At 43.0% G+C, this 19,272-nt stretch overlaps 1 protein-coding gene across 7 annotated transcripts in view; it reads right to left on the bottom strand.

Moving 5' to 3' along the window:
* BACH2 (BACH transcriptional regulator 2) overlaps positions 1-19,272 on the bottom strand; it is a 188,123-nt gene that overhangs the window by 76,538 nt on the left and 92,313 nt on the right. For 6 of the 7 annotated variants that reach the window (XM_077174756.1, XM_054630335.2, XM_077174757.1 and 3 more), the window contains one exon: positions 7,380-7,530. The exons of the other annotated variant lie outside the window; for it this stretch is intronic. The gene's annotated coding sequence lies outside the window, so the exon portion shown is untranslated. The remainder of the gene's footprint in view (positions 1-7,379; positions 7,531-19,272) is intronic. 7 annotated transcript variants of the gene reach the window in all.

Genomic DNA, 19,272 nt, shown 5'->3' with positions numbered 1-19,272 from the left:
GATTATGCCCCTTGTCGGCATCTGGGCACCTACAGGACTAAGACATGCAGGTGATTGTAACAGAGGTAATGTAATTCCCTGCAGCAACCACTGTGGGGGAAACTAATAATTGCTGAAGTTTTGCCCGTTCCCATCTTAAATATTTGAAGTCTTGATTACTGCCTCAGCTCTCTTGCCGTTTGTACTTCGTATCAGAGCAAGAGCCGGTTCAATGAGCAGGCACAGATGTAAAAGCAGAAAGGAGCATTTCAGCAAAAAGGCAAAAGTAAGGTAGCAATGACAGGCACTGAGCTCTCCTAGGAGGAGAGGGAGGACTACACCAAGCTAATTTAAAGGGATTTCATATTGCCTAATGAAAGACTCACCATTGACAGCGTGACTAGTCCATGGAACAAGCGCGTGTACCTCTAAGTGCCCCCAGCACCTCACATCCTCCGCACCACGTGGTGTTAGTCAGAGTGAAAACCTATTGTCTTATAAAGCCCAGTTCTCAAGACCAACACCTCTGCTGCCCTGCAAAGCCTGGCAAAGCTGGGAAGGTCATGAAGTGACAAGAAAGCAGTGATGCTTAAGCTGCCACACAGCAGAGAGCAAGTTCTTAACCTCTACCTTGGGTCCTGCAGCTCTTGGATAGGTGCTCTCTCCTCTCATCCATCAAGAATGACATCAGACCGAGAAGCCTGACATGCACAGGCACACTCATTCTCTGGAAATGCCACAGCTACTAATGAGCGAAGCTGGGACAGCACCAAAGCTGACACCATGAAGCTACAAATTTCCCTGCATATATTGACATCTCTCTTTAATATTTCTCTTGACCACGAACTGACATATCAATTAATGTGGTCAGAACACTTTAGTAGTTCAAGATACCACAACTGGTTTAGTGGATTCCTAACCAGTGCAACTACTTGGAAAAGCATCACATAGTGTATTTCAACAGTCACCCTAAAAAGCAAACCAAAAGGATTTTATCTGCCAAAAGTTAACCCTGAGAATTTGTTTCTCAAGCTCAGCAGATTTATATAGATTTCCTTTTTTTTTTCTCTGCTTCACTTTTTCTTTGCCAGAAGATGAAGTTCTGGATCAACAATTCAAGGTACACCACTGAAGTTTTGAAAGTTTTGACTTTAAAGATCTTTCAGTCCTCTCCAAAGCTGCTTTTTCCAGACAGCAGAACAATTCTGCTTCCAAAATTCTTTCATCACCACCTTTAACTTATGTACTAAGCCTAACTACTTTTTCTTTTTTTTTTTTTTCCAGTAAGAAGTTGATGAACTAACACAGCCAGACCACACCACAAGTAAGCTCTAACTCTCCTTCCAACACAGACCCATTTACAAGCATTAAAACCTAGGACTCACCCACCAGACAGAGCTGAAGCTGCAGGCAAGCCAGTCATCAGATCGCAGAGAAATATTATGCTTGCTCCACAAATGCTGAAGCATTTGAATCTTATTTTTAGTCGTACACAAAGGGCAATAAACGGAAAATCTTATTGTAACCACTGCTTTTTCGTGGCCACCCACACTTCCAACACCTACAGCAAAAGTATATAAATGTAAAAGCCCCAAAACTCATGGCTCATCTGAACAAGGAATGCAAACTAGCTAGTTGCTGTTACTTTTTTTTCCAGTTTATATCTAGAGTGCCATTATATTCTGTGAAACACTGAAGACAACTTTTCACATGCTGTGCCTATCTACTGTCCAGGATTCTGGTGGATTTTCATACATTTTTCCCAGCACCAGTGTCCCTGGTAAAGTCTTTCTCTAAGTTAGCTGACCACTGACTGATTTTTAAATGATGAAGTAGAGAAGGTGCTTCCCCCTAACTCTCAGTTTCTTCCCACACTGCCCAAAATACTGAGGTACAAGGAGTTAATGCTTCACTTACCTGTGAGAAATTATGCTGAATACTCTACCCAGAAACTGGCAATTAAAAAGAAAAAAATCCCTTTACACTCATAACAGTAGAAGAACTTCAAACAAATTGCTGTCAAGGATGATTTCATTGTGTTTAAATCCACTTTACTTCAAGTCACTTTGCAAATTACTCTTTAATTTTGTACCTAAAACTCTCAGGGCTACTGTGATGCCAGTTTACTCTCCTGTGTGTCCTGTGCCTGATTCTTTCCATTTACAGAAAGTAACACAAGCATAAACCTAATTATCATCTGAAAACCCGCAGAAAACGAATTCAACTAACTGAGTAAAAAAGAAATAAAGGAAAAAAGATCTATCTTAAGACCAGACCCAACACGAGGGTGATGCCGTGTCTGGAGATGTTGAGAGTGAGCAATCTTGTGCCATTAATCATCTTGGTGTCGCGGAAAGTGCCGGTTATTATAGCAAGAGAACGATCCAATGCAGCGCCTTTACGTCTCTACTCTGTGTACATCGTAACAGGAAGCGTGTCCCACCAGCTAGCAATCAATACTTAACTAAATGATCGAAGACAAAGCGCTGGCTCCAGAGAAATGCACCTTTACCTGCCTTTGCTCATCAATTGCCTGCTAGACCCAAAAGCACACCGGCTTCCTGCAGCTCCCGGCAAGGCTGGGGCAGAGCCGGCTGCTCCCCAGGCACGCCGCTGGAATCAGGTGTGCGCTTCTCTGCCCAGGATTTAGGTCGCAGCACCTGTGTGCCGAACGCCGCAGAAGCGCGGGTATCTAAGTATTATGAAAATAAATGGGTCATACACCACTGAGCTAACAACCACACCACCCCCAAGCCGGGCACTGAATGACTGTGCAGGGCTCTGCCAGAGGGAGAGGAGAGGTTGAGCCAGCAGTGAAAACAAAACTGATGTGGTGAGATGGATTTTACTTTTCACTGGTTTGGGTTACAGAGAAAGTTGGTCTGGCTGCCACCGTCTCTCAGGCTTTTCTGTAAAAAACCAAAAAAATGCAATGTACAGGCTGGTAAGATGACCTGTGGAGATGGGCTGGCAGCTCACCCCGGCGGGAAAGGGGAAGTGCCGCTGGCCCTGGGTGGAGGGAGGGCTGTGACTCAGTCCCTTGGGCTGACACACACACACACACACACCCGCGATGTCACCTGCCACAGCAAAAAATAAAAGTCCTCGCCACAACACGGCGGCCACAAGGGGAACGCCGAGTAAACAGATCAATGATGCTGCGTGCCCACGCAGCCCGTGGCACCGCTGGGGTGACGAACAAACAAACCTGTGGTCAATGCCAGCAAGGCGAGAGGTGTCAGAGGAGCTCAGGTTTGGATGGCACACTACACTGCAGCAAACCCCGCTGTCCTCTGCTGCTGTTAGCAGCTGAACAGGAGCAGAGCGCTCCTCCCAGCCACACAGCCCGCGGTCACTGCGTGTGCCTGGATGGGGATGCCTCCAGCACTGGGGTCTTGGGCAGAAACCTCCAGGAAGGGACCCTGGCTCACCACCCACACGTGTGTCACGTGCAGGCGCCCTGCCTGAAGCCACATATATTTGTCCAGATACATATTTTATTTAAAAAATCATGTACTTATATATATTGATGTGTTTGTATCAAAAGCTGTCCCTGGCCACCAGCCTGGCTGAGGTACAGAGGCTCTGATGGTGCTGAGAAGCACCTGATCACATCGAGGGACTGACACAGCTGCCAGCAGTGGTCAATGGACAGGATGCCACAGGAGGTTGTGAAGGTCCCTGAGGCAGGAGACACTCCACACACTGGTGTCACGAGGCACAGAGTCCTGATATGCCAGTACCATAAAATGAGTAAGAAAGTGCCTTCACCCCTATGAAAACAGCACTCCAACAGGAAAATGTACCAGAAAAATCGTGAAACGTAGACATGGCCACATCTCTCATCCAGTAAGATAAACTTGCCAATGTCCTCAGGTATGGTCATGGCACTTGAGAATAGGGTTTGCTACTGATGGTTAGGAGTGTTTGGTAAGTCAATGTTCAAAGTGATACAATTTTGCCTTCAGAAATCTGCTTTTCTTCTGAATTCTGTCAAATTATCTGACCTTTAAGAGCAGATTGAAAAAAAATTACATTTTCCCAGGCTGTGGTGGTAGGCGGGTGACAGACATTAAACCACCAATATCTGCTATCTGCATATTTAAAATTTTACATTATTTACATCTGCCTAGAGATGGGCATAGCATAGATTTCAAGAAATCTTTAAATTTTTTTTTAATACTCTGAAGAACTCATACCTAGCAAATATGAAATTTCTGGACAGAACTTTCTGAGTTTTGGGTTGCCTTATTTTTTTATCCTGTTTAAACCACTTATAGGCCCTTGCTGAATTCACAACATTGGATAAGCAGTACCAATCTGGTCTTTTTATGAGATGCAGAAGGACATTGATTGGGATGTTATTTTTGCTGCTTTTAAAGGAAATCACACAGGGCTAAAACAAAATGAGAAATGTGAGCAGAGTATGGACACTGCTAGGAATAGTCACCTGTCTCTGCTTGGATGCCAGCAGCCCTGCCCCAGCAGCTGCTCCAAGACACAGCTCTGTACATTCTCTGCCATTCGTGGCTGTTTGGGATAACAAATGGAGAGAGCCTCTCAGCAGAGAGCACAGCTTCTCCCTGGCTGCTGTACTCCCACATTACAGTACACTCAGTCTAAACTACCCAGGACTCATTCCCAGAGAACCGGGAGAAATGGGGTTTTCTTTACTACCTTGGCACACGCACCATAACAGGGTTTTGCAATATGCTCTGTCAGAACAAGCAAGGGACATTCTGCTTTGAACTCACACATCACTAAGTACTATTTTTACAGAGATTTTATCCATCAGCATCCTAGTAGTATTATAGAAAGAAAATAATAACTGGAAGAGGGGAAAGGCATACTTATTTACCCCACTGCACTCTGGGAAAAGCAACAAGAATGCAGTTGTTACAGCTGGGTCAACCTTGTGCTACTGCTCTTTCCAGCAGGGCTAATTAACAAGTGAAAGTCTGCTTCTTTCTATGGAAATTGCTATAATGAGGTAATTGTTACTAGCAGAGTCTGTCATCAAAACCAGCCAGACAATGGGAAACAGAGAAATCAAATAAGCAACAGGCAGCTTGCCCTCATGTCCACCTGTGTGGATCTGCACACACGACAGGTGCAACCCCGGCCAACAGCCTGGGAGGTGATGCATGGGTTTTCTAGGAGCTTGAGTACACACCATGTTTTAAAAATGATGCACAGTTGAAGCCCATAACCACAGTTAAAAGAGAAAGAAGGAAAAAAGGCAAATATTTGATAACAGCTCCTATATCCTCATACTGGTTTTCAAGTTCATTTGGTCCTCAGATCTGATTTTGTTCCTCGAAAAGGAGACATCTGATTATTTGTAGCATAACAAAAAGCAAGACTAAACTTCCCATGCACTTATTGGAATGAGAGAGGTTTTGTCTTTCCCATTTCTGTCTGCTTTTTCAAGTCCCCCAACAAGGATGATATTTTTGAAGTTAGTTCCTCTGGAAGTGTTTTAAATAGTGAATTTGCAAGATGCCTAATGATAAGCTTTTCAAACATCATGAGAAAAGCCTGCAAAAAATTGTGAATAAGGCTTCCAAACCTCATGGGAATAGTGCTAAGTAGGACTAATGAAAAACAAGCTTTTTCTGCCTGCCTAGCTGTTACAACTCATATTTTCAAGTCTTCTTCCCTTAAGACAAGCACTAAAAACAAATTTCAAGCCAGATCCAAAATTTTCCTGTAGTCAGACAATTCTTGCTAAGGGGGATTTGATTAATAACTGCACCAGAGAATGCCAGACCCTCAAGGAAATGGCAACACTCTCCCTTTTTTGGAAAACAAAATCAAACTTACACCTTGTAAGGCCTCTCACAGTGAATTCTGCTACTACCCAGACTTTCTCCACTGCCTACGACTTCACCATTGTTTTTGCTGATGCTTATCACACAAGAAAAAAATTCCTCTCTTTAAAAACTGAATTTCCATATGTATTAAAGAACACAATCCCGCTTTTACAGTAGACTTTTCTTTTTTTAGTAAATATTTTAGTGTCACATAAGCAAATAAAGTACTTCAAATAAAGGTATATTTCTAATGTAAATACTTTGGTTCCAAAACATTCATATTTTTTTAGAAGTAGTATTACATACAGATCAGTTCCACATACTAAAAATGGTATTAGTTAGCATTCAAGAAAAACTGACCTGTAAGGAGTGGTCTGCTTCACTGACCTGTTCTGACTAAACTGCATCATATGCATTTGTTACTGCAATAAACAAACAAGGGTGGTAACGTGCATAGTGCCACACTGTGAACCACAATTTTGTATTGCCTCCTTTTGCCAAGCTGCTCTATAGCACCATCCCAAAGATAAAAACCTCTTAACCACAAAGAAATTTGGTTTTGTTTTAAAAATTAATGAAATTAAGTTGTGCTCAAGCCTTTTCCCAAACTTGTCAGCTCTGTGGTGCCCCACCCTCCATAAAGCACAGACCACCACATCCATGCCATCCTTCTAGTGGTCCAGAAGCTTCTTTTAGCTCAGAAACTGGAATTAAGGTTAGAACTGCTGACAAACTGCAAAGAGACAAACCAAGATACCCCACTGATTCTATGCCAGGCTGCACTATGGAATGTTTCAGAGGAAGACTCAGTCATTGTGGGATCAGGGATTGAATACGTGCACAGGATCATAAGCTGCTCCCCATCTTGGGTGAAATATCAAACAAGCACAACAAGCACAGGGGACTACTGCTCCAGCTGAGAAGTTAGGAAGGGATCTGCAGTCCTCTCAATCTGTCCCTAGGAGATCTATGCACAACTTTCTTTACCCTCCTACACTCAGGTGGAGCACTGATTCCACCTGGAAGGAGCAGGAGGTAGAATAAAGACACTTCTGATGCTTACAGAGCCTTTTGGAGCAGCAGGCTGAAGGATGAAGCAGCATCAGGGCTCCTCCAAGGGAAATACTCCAGGAACCCAAAAGGAGAAGCATATGGATTCTATCAGGGAGAAATAGAAGGGTGCCTGCAGTCCTGTAGGGCAGGTGATGGCCTCCAAACTGACATGGAGCACGTGCAACTTTGGCAGGGTACACCAAGGCAAGTGTGCACACATGCAGCCCGTTGCAGAGAAAAACAAAGCGCCGTTAGAGCAGTGGGGGAACAGAGCTATTTTAGGCAATTCTCACTATGGTTTACCGTAGTAGCAGAACACTTAGAAAAGCCGTCAAAATGACAATCACTATTTAGGTTAAAAAAGCAAGTAACTACTTCAATAACAATTTATTCACCACCTAATGTTTGCAGTTGAATTACAGCTTTTACGGTGTTTTTCTAAAGTGTGATATTTACTGCCTCTACCTTGCATTCCCAAGATCTTTTTTTTTTCATTTTTTCTTTAAATAGAAAGGAATTGGAATCACAACTTACATGTAACTTTTCTAGGTTCTGTGCTGGCTAAAATGTTCTCACGATGCAGGGAACAGGATCAATGGAGAAATTAAGAGGCTGCAGCAATCCATTAAGAAGTGACCCTCCAAAGTTCTGTGGGGCAGTGTTCTGGCAACTCAGTTGGAGCAACCTAAAATAAAATAAAGGCACGAATTTAAAAAAATCAAGCACTGAATCTTTACCAACACCTCTTTGTTTTTTCCCTCTGATTCTAAAAAACACGCTGGGGCATCTTTTTTCTTTAATATAGAAGGTTTTTATGCCAAACATGACAATTACTTTATGTCCATTTCACACTTTGTCAAAGCTTTAAGCTGTAGATACCTTCCTACAAAGACCATGTTTTCCTTTCAGTCATAAGGCCCCTGAAAAGAATTCTGAACAGATAAGCTAACACCTAAAGTAACTAATAATCACATTTCTGAGATTACTCTACCAGATCACACCACAGGTACGTGCACTGTTACGCATACATACTAAGGAGTTCTTTAGTGTGATGGTGGCAAGGCACTGGAGCAGGTTGCACAGAGAAGCTGTGGATGCTCCATCCCTGGAAGTGTTCTAGGCCAAGGCTGGATTGGGCTTTGAGTGACCTGGTCTAGTGATAGTTGTCCCTGCCCATGGCAGATGGGTTGGAACCAGATAAAAAGCTGAACCTAAATCACCCTGTGGTTTTATGAAACTGTACATCACACCAGAAAGGAGTTATCACAAAACCAGCAAATTTATCTAGTAGGCTTTAAATAATAATTAATATTGGCTTTTGTCAAAGCTTTGCATTGATTTTATCAAGGAATATAGGTTAGGAACACAAAATTTGTTCCTTTGTTTCTCCTTTACTCTGGCGAGCTTCAAAGAAACACCATCAGCTTAATTTGGTATCCCTGGGTCGATGCAATGTGTGTCATAATCCTGCAGCTACCCTAAAGCAAAGCTACCTGTCATGCCAGTCCATGTCAAAAGAAAACTGGAAAGAGAATGCAATGTTCATCTGCCCACAGAAAATTCACTGTGCTGTCACCTCTGTGCAAGGGGCTCAGGGCTGGAGTCCCTGGAGGGGAGGCACTCTGGGATGGGGAAGGCTGGTGAGAGCAGGGCTGGGGCCAGAAGGCTGGAGCAGGGAGGGTGAAACCTCCAGCAGCCAATCCCAGCATCATCACACAGCCCAGACCCCACAGTGAGCACAGTCCCAATCCCAGAAAAGGCTTCCCCCATCTATCAAGGAAATGGTCACACTCTGAAGTGGCTGGGGAGGAAATACTTGTGGAAGGAGAAGTAATTAGCTTTAAGCTACAGGGGTTCTCAGGCTGAGGTTTTCAAGTTGCCAGTGCCCAATACTTCACTGTTTTCCTGGAAAAAACATTGGAATGCTTAACTACTATTTACTTGAGTGAAGTTGGCAACTGGGAGTGGAAAGGAAGATGGTTTTCTTTTGAACAGAAGGGGACAGCAGCAGTACAAGCAGTGGCATGTATCTGTCTTCACAGGATCACTGCAAAGGCTGTGTCTGCAGGATTACCACAAACTAAAGCTAGATAAAGGGGGAGGTGAGGCAGAGGAAAATAAACCCCAGAAGTTTAGATCTTTTAAAAAACTACTCTTATTTTTTAAAAACATGCAAAATTAACTCTTCAGTAAAAAATCCTGGTTTCTCAAGAGATGTCTGCTATGTCTATTTATTATGACTAATGCTTGTTTATGACTCCATAAAAAAGTGTGTGTGGGGGGGGGGGAAACAAAAAGCAGTGCAAATGAGAGAGACTTGGTGGTTATTTTTCTAAGTATGCTGTTCCTGGTAAAAAAATTCAATAATTTCTGAGCAGTGATCCTACTGCATTGTACTCCAAGTTTTGTGGAGAATTGATTCACTTATGGAAAGCAGGTTATTTCCTCTGGATGGCACCCTTCTAGATGGTTCACCAACAATGCTCAAACTCTTGCTACCTTTAAGGATTGCCTAATTAGGTACTTGAAAAGAATCATGAGGCTGTGCTAGGAACACAATGCTTGTGTCTCTTTAGTTTATACAGTTTTCTCCAATTGGGCATAACATTCATTGACAGACTGTAAGAATACCAAATATTTATAGTCACAAATATAGATTATTTAAATTGCCTATAAACCTAAAAATATAAACTCTAAATCTGTTCAGTCATAAATCACTGTAGAACAAAAATAACTGTTGCTTACTCAATGGCCAAAGGACTAAAACCAGGGAAGCCTCTGTGTTTTTAAGCATAACTTATTTTCCTGAGCAAAAATTGCACATGCCACGGTGTATCAGATGAAAAAGAGAATAAACAGACGTTGGGAATAGGGAAACAAGAGAAAATCAAGGGCACAGGAGGTGGGGGGAGAAAGAAGACTTTCAGCACCACTGAAGCTTTTCTGAGAAGGTCTGATTGATGTTCACTGCTGTAGAAAGCATGAGGCTGCATCCCAAACATTTCATTCCCTTCTGCAAATGTCTCACTCCATACCTCTCCCCATGTTCCCCAGATATTCTTGCCCTATGCGGGATGATCCAGCCAGCATCAGGTTTTACACATGATCTAAAAGACTAAAGCAGGAATCTCCCTGCCCAGGGGTCAGCTTAGGGTAGAATGAAACTTGACCCCTGCCTATGCTCAGCACGAGGGCTCCTTCATGCCTTCCCTTCGACAAAAGACTTGTCCTGAAACAGGCAAAGTATTAAAGGCAAAGCTGTTACTACAGCTGCAAACCTACAGGAATACACAAAAACTGAGCTCATGGGAAGAGCCAACCGTGCACCTACTGAAGAGGAATTTCAGCAGTTTAACAGGCTGATCAGCCAGGTTTACAGCATTGGAAGAATCTTAGGCAGGGTAAGATCTACTCTCTGCTCCAAGGCTTGCTCACATCAAGGTCTCAGCTCTCAGCACAGACCTGCACATGTGGGCCATCAGTTAACAGGGTCATGAGAGGCCACAAAATCACTGTCCTACACCAGCTCGAAGAACCAGCTCCTGCAGTCTTGGAGGTTGCAAGAAAACCTTACATTTATTCTAAAAAGAAGCATCTGCCTTAAGAGCTTGCAAAGAAATCTAGAAAAATAACAATACTTCCAACTGGACTTTGTAAATCTGTTTGATTTTTAAAAAAAACTTATTTAACAACCTCTTGTACAGTTTTTGAACCAGGTTACCTTCTTTCTCCCCCCTTCTGATGGCTTCCAGTACCACCTGGCAGCTGAAATTAGCACTGAGGAATGCAAATGTAAAGGAAGACACACCAGACACTCTAACTGGCAGAAGAATGCAAGAAATTGAAAAACCATTTGCTTCAATAAAACACCTTCCAGTTTGGATTTCTGTTATACAGAGAGAGTGTTCAAAGGAGAGGTTTTGTTTTTAACAGGCCTTTAATGCTTAAAAGGAGAAAACTGGCAACTTCTTCTGTTTGCAACAAACAAACCAAGAAAGGTGAATTGAGAAGGGCATGATGAATGTACCTGGGTATTACTCCACTTATCATGAAAGGTGTTTCAAGCACAGAAAATCATGTAGTTGTGCTCAAGAACACTGGAGATGCTGGGAAGTGAGCAACAAATACACAAATGCAGCAAATACACAGTGGGTTGTTTATCCTGATGTTCAGCATAGGTGGGTAGAATGAGGGCTAAGTAAAATGACCCACACAAGGAGAGCAGTTGATGAGCTTCTCCCAGATGCAGACAAGAGGAAAAAACATTTAAGAAAGGCGGAGCACCTGCGAGCTGGGAGCGGTGAGCACAGGTCTGCAAACAGAGCAGACCTGGTGTTTTCTGAAGCAGTGCCTCACCTGGTGGGGTGCAATGATGCTACTTACACAAATGTGTACAGAAATTGATCCCAGTGAAGTCAAGGATCCTGCTTTGTTACATGCAATACCATCACAGATCAGCAAACGTGTTTTCTTGCATTTTGTGTGTAATTTCTGTCTGGTTGAAGTAGCTTCATGGGAACATTTGTAGCTCGAAGGGTCGCCTGAGGCTGAGAAGGCATTTGCAGTGCTCCTGACATCTAATGCCTGATCTCTCCCTGAAATCTGTAAATTAAACCCAAGATGATATTGATACCTGTGTCACAAAAGAGACATGGTCTGCTTCACCCTCAGTGCACCTAATTTCCTCATAATAAGCTGTGGAGTTCTTCCAAAGGGAAAGAACATGCCCATCTATCCCTCCTGCTTGTTCCCACGTGCATTGTTTAACCAGGGGAAGCCAAAACAGGAGTCAGAAGGGCACAGCAGCTTTTTTCCCAGTGTACAGAGGTGGGATGCAGAAAACCAACACAACCAAGGAGGAGTGGACCACAAACAAGGAGGTACCCACCCATCCCAGGGCTGTGAGCACCAGCTCTGCAGTGCATCCCTATCTGGGTGAGCTGTGTCAGCAGTCAGAGCAGATGAGATTGAGCTATTCCCTCAGATAATGGCAAAACAGTGTCAGGAGCCACCTTAGCTAGAGACTGTGACTGAAGTCACCAGGAGAACCTTCAAGACACCCATTGCTGGCTGACTGGCTGCAGGGGAAGGCAGCTGCTGCTGCCCTGGAGCGCTCCAGAGTCTGAAAACTGGATTGTCACCAGCTACACCTAACAAAACCAACCAGGCTTAAACAGAAAACTTTCAGAGAAGCTGGGGAATGTGCATAGGGAGAATTTTCCACCCTTTCTTGTCCTCTGGTTGCAGTTAGGTCTGTGACACATCAAGCAGGCAGGGCTAGAAGGCATAAGGCTGCAGTTCAAGACTACTGCCACAGGAACTTGTAAATCTTTTAATGTAAAACCTGAGTGATTTTCTCATTGGAATATACTTGACTTAAAGCCACCATCGAAAATATTTTATCTTGGGGTTATGACTCATGAAAGAATGGCTAGGTGTGAAAGGAAAGTTAATATATTTTGTGAGAAAAACCCCCTCCCCAGCAACCTTATCAGATGACACGAATTGAATATTTATGTCCTATGCAGTAAAACCAATAGACAGCAAAAGCCACAGCCTAATACTTTGTGTCAGATCTGATGAAAATTCAGACACCTAGCTTATTTCCCCTTAAGGGCTGGAAATTATGGTTAACACATATACAAACAGGAGAAAATGAGATGGTTCAGTGATGAGGATGAAACTGCTGTCCCTTAGTCTGGCATGCTGGAAGATGACACCAGACTAGCCAGTGCTGGATTTCTGGGATGAGAATGCTTCCGAGGGCATCATGAAATGACACAGCTCACTGGGTTAATGCTCCAAGGCTCCTGACCCAACACATGTGAGCCACAAAAACACACCCCTGCCATGCCAAAAAGATGTTCCCATGTTGAATGATTATCACAGTCAGACTTTTACTGCTGATTTCTTTTAAAAATTGCAAATTGAGAAAACAGTTAACATAGAGAATGAAAGAACAGGCCACAGTCAACCACAAAAACTTCCCATAAGGTTCAGCATGTGGGAAACAGATAAGTAAATGCTGCAAAAGATGAACAATATTTAAGTATTAACACAAATGTTTGTTTTGGGGAGGTTTATCTGGCATCTCTACCGGTTTTCCTCCAAGCTCTAATACAAAAATAACTGCGTCTCACTGCAACTGGGAAGAGATGGCAGCAGCTCAACATTGCTCTCTTTTTTCCCTCTGTACTCAGAAAAAAACCCCAGCTGCCTTACAGTGTCACACAAACTAATTTAAGGTGATTTAGGATGAAGTCAGCCATATATTAGCAAGTTCAGAAAGTTCAGTCAGTGGTCTCATTTTCATCATCCTGTCAAATAAGGACATACATGTGCAACATAAGGGCAGGAGAAACAGCTTTTTCTCCAGCTGTACAGGTGGTCCCCCATGCTACAGCATGAAGTGAGGAAATTATCCTTTAGCTCATGTAAATCTTGGATGCCATAGTTGCTCACCAAGCTATGAAGAGAGAGCCCATGTTGATGGATGTCCATATCTTGCCTGTGCAAGCTATGGTAGGGCTGAAAGTGAGCAAATGCTCCATCTCCCATGAAGGAGTTGCCTCTCATCTTCTGTGTCTCCACCCCTCACTCCAAACAGGGGAAAGTCAAAAGACATGAAATTGCTTTGTGGGTGATCTTCAGTGGTTGTTAAAAATATAAAAAAGAGAAAGGGGGAATGGTGATGGGAAAGTGGTTCAAAAATATGTTCCCTCTTGGGTGAACTCAGGTCTTTTCAACAAGAAAAGCCAGAGAGGCCATGCACAGTAATGCTGAGAAAAAGGAAATGGTACTTCATTTTAGCCAGAGTCATAAATCTTACCAGCGAGCCTCTAACGGCAAAACGGCAAGCAGGGGAATTTTTATACAGAGATAATTAGTTGCGAGCTGATATCAGCTTTACTGTGCTGTGCACTCTGTGTGTGCAACATGTTCTCAACCTGCAAAACCCCACATGAGGTTCTGGCAGCCCTGCTGCTGCTGGCTTTGCCAGAAGGCATGCAGCTGGAACTCCCAGAAACCCTTAGGAAAAAAAAAAGGTGAAGATGGAAATGGGTATTTCTGCTCCAGAGAAATCCTGTCTGTAGCCCAGAATGATTCTTCCAATGGGGAAAATGCACCATGTTTATAAAACCACTCACCTCTGCTACAGGGGAGATGGACCAACAGGACACCTTGAGCCACCATTAACACCCTTATCTTCTGGGATACAGAACCACTCACAGATCCTGCAGAGCAGGCAGATGGGTCAGGGAAAAGGTTTATCCATTGAAGGGAGAAGCAAAATGTGGTTGAGGGAAATTTTTCAGGCAGAAAAAAACAGCTGTGAAGATGCCTCACAAACACCGAGTCAATGGGACATTCCCTCCACCTGTGCTAGGAACAAGACAGCCCATCCACCAGTGCTTGTTCCTCAACATCTTGCTCTGTTTCAGAGACCAGCCAGGGACTTGCACTGGTGATTGACACAAGCAAAGACTCCACCACAGGAGTAGTCAGCTGTGCTAGTAGTCAGACCGCACTGCCAGCCAAAGAGAAGCCGCTTTTCGGTTTCTAGATGATAGGGAGTCCAGGAGACATGCCAGCAGCACGCCGGGTGGGCCAGGTGCCAGCGAGCATCCTAGCTCTGTGAAGCTACTTTAGAGGGGAGCAACTTGGTCTAGATGAGGGGGACTGGAAGCCTTCATCCCCAAAAGATGCCCAAGATAGGAAACAGCACAGAAAGGACAGCAGCCTGCAAAGGGACAGCTCAATGAGAAAAGAGAGCCCACCCCAGCTGCACAAGGAGCTTTGAGGCTAATGGTCCCCACACGTTACCTCAGTGCTCCCTACCTACTATCTGCCCATTCCCTATTTTCTTTTTCATTCCCAACCTAGTGCAACAGGACAGATAGACCCATTGCTCAGTCTGCTGGCCCAAAATGGCTGGAGGCAGGTGGGGCTGGGGGCAAACCAATTTTGTCTGCATGGGGTTAAAGCAGCAGGTCTTTTGTCAAAGGCTCAGTTTGCCTGCAACCGTATGTTAAACTGAAAGACCAATCTGTATTTACTGTGCTAAACTACAATTATGGGGTTTTTTTAATCATTCAGCCTAATGGTACACAGCTGTCACAAGAATCTTTGAACACATCACTGGCTCCCTTTGATCTGATTAACCAGATAAGGAACCACAGCCAAAAGATATGAAAGGATGAGTCCAAATTTCAAAGGCATGTGCAAAATAAGGAGGGAGGAGGTTCACAATGCAAATGAAGGTTTTATTTACTACTGATATAAGCAGGTGAAATACTCTCCATTGCACGGTTAAAGAATAAATGGACCCTAGCCTCAAAGTGATGCTGACAGGTGTTACATCTGCCACACTAATCTGTGTGGATGCCAATATTTGTATCATCTTTTTTCCAGACTCAAAATGAGGGGCTTTCTTCCACAGGGATGCTTTTTACACTGAAGAAGCCTCTCTGTGATACTGCAGAGCTCCAAGGGCATGGTCCCTTCACCCAAACTGCTTCTGTTCAGCATGTTTCTTCAGATAGCATAGTATTTATTTTTTTAAAATTCAAGACAGCTTTGTTTATTTGATTTTATTTCTAGCATAATGTTTACTATTCCAATCAGAACATTCTGTAATCTCATCTAAATATTTTATTATTAATTGCTGCACCCCACACCCCACCCTTAATAACTATCCTCAGGAGAAGTAAACATTTCAACACAACTTACTCTAGTTAAAGCCATGAATATGCATTATTTATTTATTTAGGTAAACAGTAATTAAGAAAAATCACCAAACCGCCTGCTCTTTGAAACGAGCTCTACTTTACCAGCCTTGCCGTGGGAATTGCAAGTCCCTTAAACACATCTATTACTTTGTCATCCTCCACCATGATTTACATTGATGGGCCTCAGACCACACTCCAGCTGCCAGAAAAGCAGTCAGTCCTTACGCTGCCTGAGGCTGAGTGACAAGTCCAAAGCTTCCAGCAAGGATAAGCAAGAGGTACCAAGATGTCAGCAGAGGAGAAAGGTGCAGGATGAAGAAAAGAATGTTGCTATCTATCACTCAATATGCTGATTTTTAAAATTTTTTGCAGCAAGACAACCACTACTAACATGAAAACACTCATGACTTCCTTCTGCCCTCTCCCTACAGATGGAGAGCTGTGTCCTGACAGAGGGGCTTGTGACCACTGAAGCCTCTCCATGCTAAGCTGGGTAGCAGCCAGCCCCAAACTGCAGAGTTTTTTGTGCCAGAACAGTCAGATAGCCCTGTATGCTATATATATAGATACATAAATACATATATATGTATATACACACACAACTTATGCATTGGGTAATAAGCAGCTGAGTGACTCCACTCAATTCCCCTGGTTTTCTTCCTCAGTGTTACATTAACTCAAATATTAAAACATCCCATCCTGATTACATTTCCACCAAATTGCACCACAAGCATAACAGAATATGGCAGCACCAGAGGCAATGAAGTCACTAACAGGACACTCAATATTTTAAACCAAAAAAGTCAGACGTACCAAGATAGTCCTCACATGGTTGATTATCCAGCTCAAGGATCGCACCAGCACTACAAGAGAGGAATTGAAATGTATCCCAAAGACAAAGGGATTTTCACAGATCTAAAATTGTTAGGTAAATAGATAAAACTGCGGTTGGGGCTTTGTTTCAGTTTTCAAAGCTAATTTCCGGCCACCGTTCAGAGAAATGCTTTGCATTTCCATTTCTGACTCACCCGCTTTAACAAGCGCACTCGCTGGAATTACTAAGCATGGGATCTCATCAAAACATTTCACTTTCTGAATCAAAGTGCTTTTCAATTTTACTGATGTGAACTTATCTATAAAATTTACCATGGTAACAACACTGGCGATGTGCAGGTACGAGTGCACAATGCGATGTGTCAGAGGACCCTTCTCCCACCGGGCATCCCACCAAGGTACAGGAATTCCTCCCAAATTCTGCCCAGCCACTCGGAGCACGCTGACACCAGTCTCTCACATCCCCTTCACAAAGTGATACACGCTCCCAGAGACACATTTAAACATCAGGTATGAATGAAAAGCATTCCTGAAAAGAATCTGTTATGAAACCGAAAATCGGAGATCGCCGCAATGCTGTGCCTAAGTTGAGTCATCAGTTCCCTTTACAGCCTAATAATTGACACTGCCTTGATCAGAATGACTGATCCAAATGTTGCTTTGTGTTTGTGTGTTTTTGTTGGTTTTTTTTAATTAAAAAAAAGATTTCTTATGTAAACAAGCCGTCTGTCATCTTGCAGGAGTGTTTGTATTCTTCAGATCATGGGAAACATCTGTCAAAACCAGATTTTGCTCTCCTCAATCAACTCGATAGAGTCTTAATCAGACTGTACTACAAAGAACCGGTCTTGTTACAGAAATATACGCTGCCAACTCTCAGTGGAAGCACTGATTTTATTTCACTTTCTTGGGATTAAATGCTGCAAAGATTATTAAAAGAGTTCCCTCCTTCCCCTGCGGGATCTCTCCCCCAAAGGAAATCCTGAGAATTTACATGCTGCTTTTCTCCTCTTTGTGCATGTTTCCAAAATTAACTACCTTCCAGGAAGAGAACAGATAGGAGAGGAATCAAGGTATAGTGAAACTTCAGAGCATGCTGATTTCCCACCTTTTGACATGGGTACTCGGATAACGGAGTGGTTCCCCCTCTGATGCTTGCAACAAATAAACACTCCCACGCGTCTGCATCCCGCAGGTCACACCTCCCCAGAATGATTCATTAGGTATTTTCACATCTTCTACATAGGGAAAGATCAAGTGGGGTTGCAACTGCCTCTAGCGGTGTTTTCTGAAGACAAGGTGACACAAAACAGAGTGGTTGCTACTACCAGGATAAGGGTGATGTTAGACAGACATACTCCGAGTCCCCTGCCAGGGAATCTGCCTGGGAATAGCAAAATCATTACGACAAAAGAAAAAGAAGCCAATTAGAGAAACAATGTGAGACTGTAACAGAAAGAGCAGGCTACTCCATTAGCAAGTAAATGAAGAGGAGACTGGGGCAGGAGGACCAGGATCAATGGGTACCAGCCAGGTGTCTTAGCTGGGGCTGTATGCAGAGCCCTGTTAAATGGACCAATAATTTATAGATTAAGGGGACAGTATTGGAAACATTCAATAGAGTATACATGGTCTTAATTAGAAGAATGCCCTTGGAAGGGTGAGAAATTGATGGTCATGTCTATATTAGCTTTTACCCTTAGACATAAACTACTCCACTGGAACCATGTTGCTGATATGACACCCAATTTTTGCATTTTATCTGGCAGTAACTCCAGCCCAGTGCTGCAGACTGAGCACCTACCAGCAGCTGGAGTATATCACCAGCACTGCTGGAGGCACAGCTCTCAGTGTGAATCAGTAACTCATGGATTACACATCATGCCACTAATTCTTAAATACAAGGCATGAGATATGAGGAGAACCTTGGTATGCTTTGGAGAAGATGGAGGAGGACCCATCTAAACACTGGGTATTGAGAGTAATACAACAGCAGATTTTAAAACAAGAAGACAGACAAAATCCAAAGCTGTGGAGGAAAAGAAATGAAAAAACAAGTGGCATAAAAAGGGAAAAGGAAACCATCTACTGGCTGAAGATGACATTAGATTTTATTTCCCTAACTGTGGTAGATAGTTGGACATGAAACTAATATCAGACATATCTGCAAAGATTGTACTCTTCTGAATGGAGTGGAACTCAATTTAAATGAAAGCCTTGCTTTAAAAAAAATCTTCGGGCAAGCAATTTCTTTGAAGTAAGAAATTACTGCATAGCTAGACTTACGAAACAAACCTATGACAATACTAAACAAGATGAAATCTCAACCATGTTTGAGAAATAATGTCCAGAAGCATATAGATTCAGCTCTGCTCAGCACAGAATCCAATGAGTATCATCAACCTTGCAACATCTTGGGGAATCTTGTATTTTTCTGAACAACAGAAAAGTATCGACTTCAGCTATTTTAGAGAGAAATGGACTGTCACACTCCCCAAATGTAGGTGAAATATTATTTTGGCCAAATTTGAGAAGAGACTGGACTTAGAACTGGTTTCATCTGCCTGATCTAAGAGAACACGTTTTCAACTGTAACACGTTTTCAACTTTCATAAACTCTTTGAAGCTTCATTTTACTACTCTAAGCTTCAAGGGTGGCAATATGAAGACAGAGGAAGCAGAAAAAAAATGGATAGGAATGAAAAGCACTTTGGACTGTCAAGCCAGCAAATGTAAGAATTGTATTTGGCTTTGTGAGAGCACTGCCAATACTAACAAACCATTTGCCGTCTGCTGCTGCATACCAGCAGGTCGTGCACATGCTAACATTAATACTTTGATGCATGCAAAGTGGACACATTTTG

The sequence above is a fragment of the Agelaius phoeniceus genome, chromosome 3, assembly GCF_051311805.1.
Source record: "Agelaius phoeniceus isolate bAgePho1 chromosome 3, bAgePho1.hap1, whole genome shotgun sequence".
Classification (NCBI taxonomy): domain Eukaryota; kingdom Metazoa; phylum Chordata; class Aves; order Passeriformes; family Icteridae; genus Agelaius; species Agelaius phoeniceus.
The sequence above is the reverse complement of the archived record's forward strand: the minus strand, read 5'-3'. Positions and strand labels throughout refer to the sequence as shown.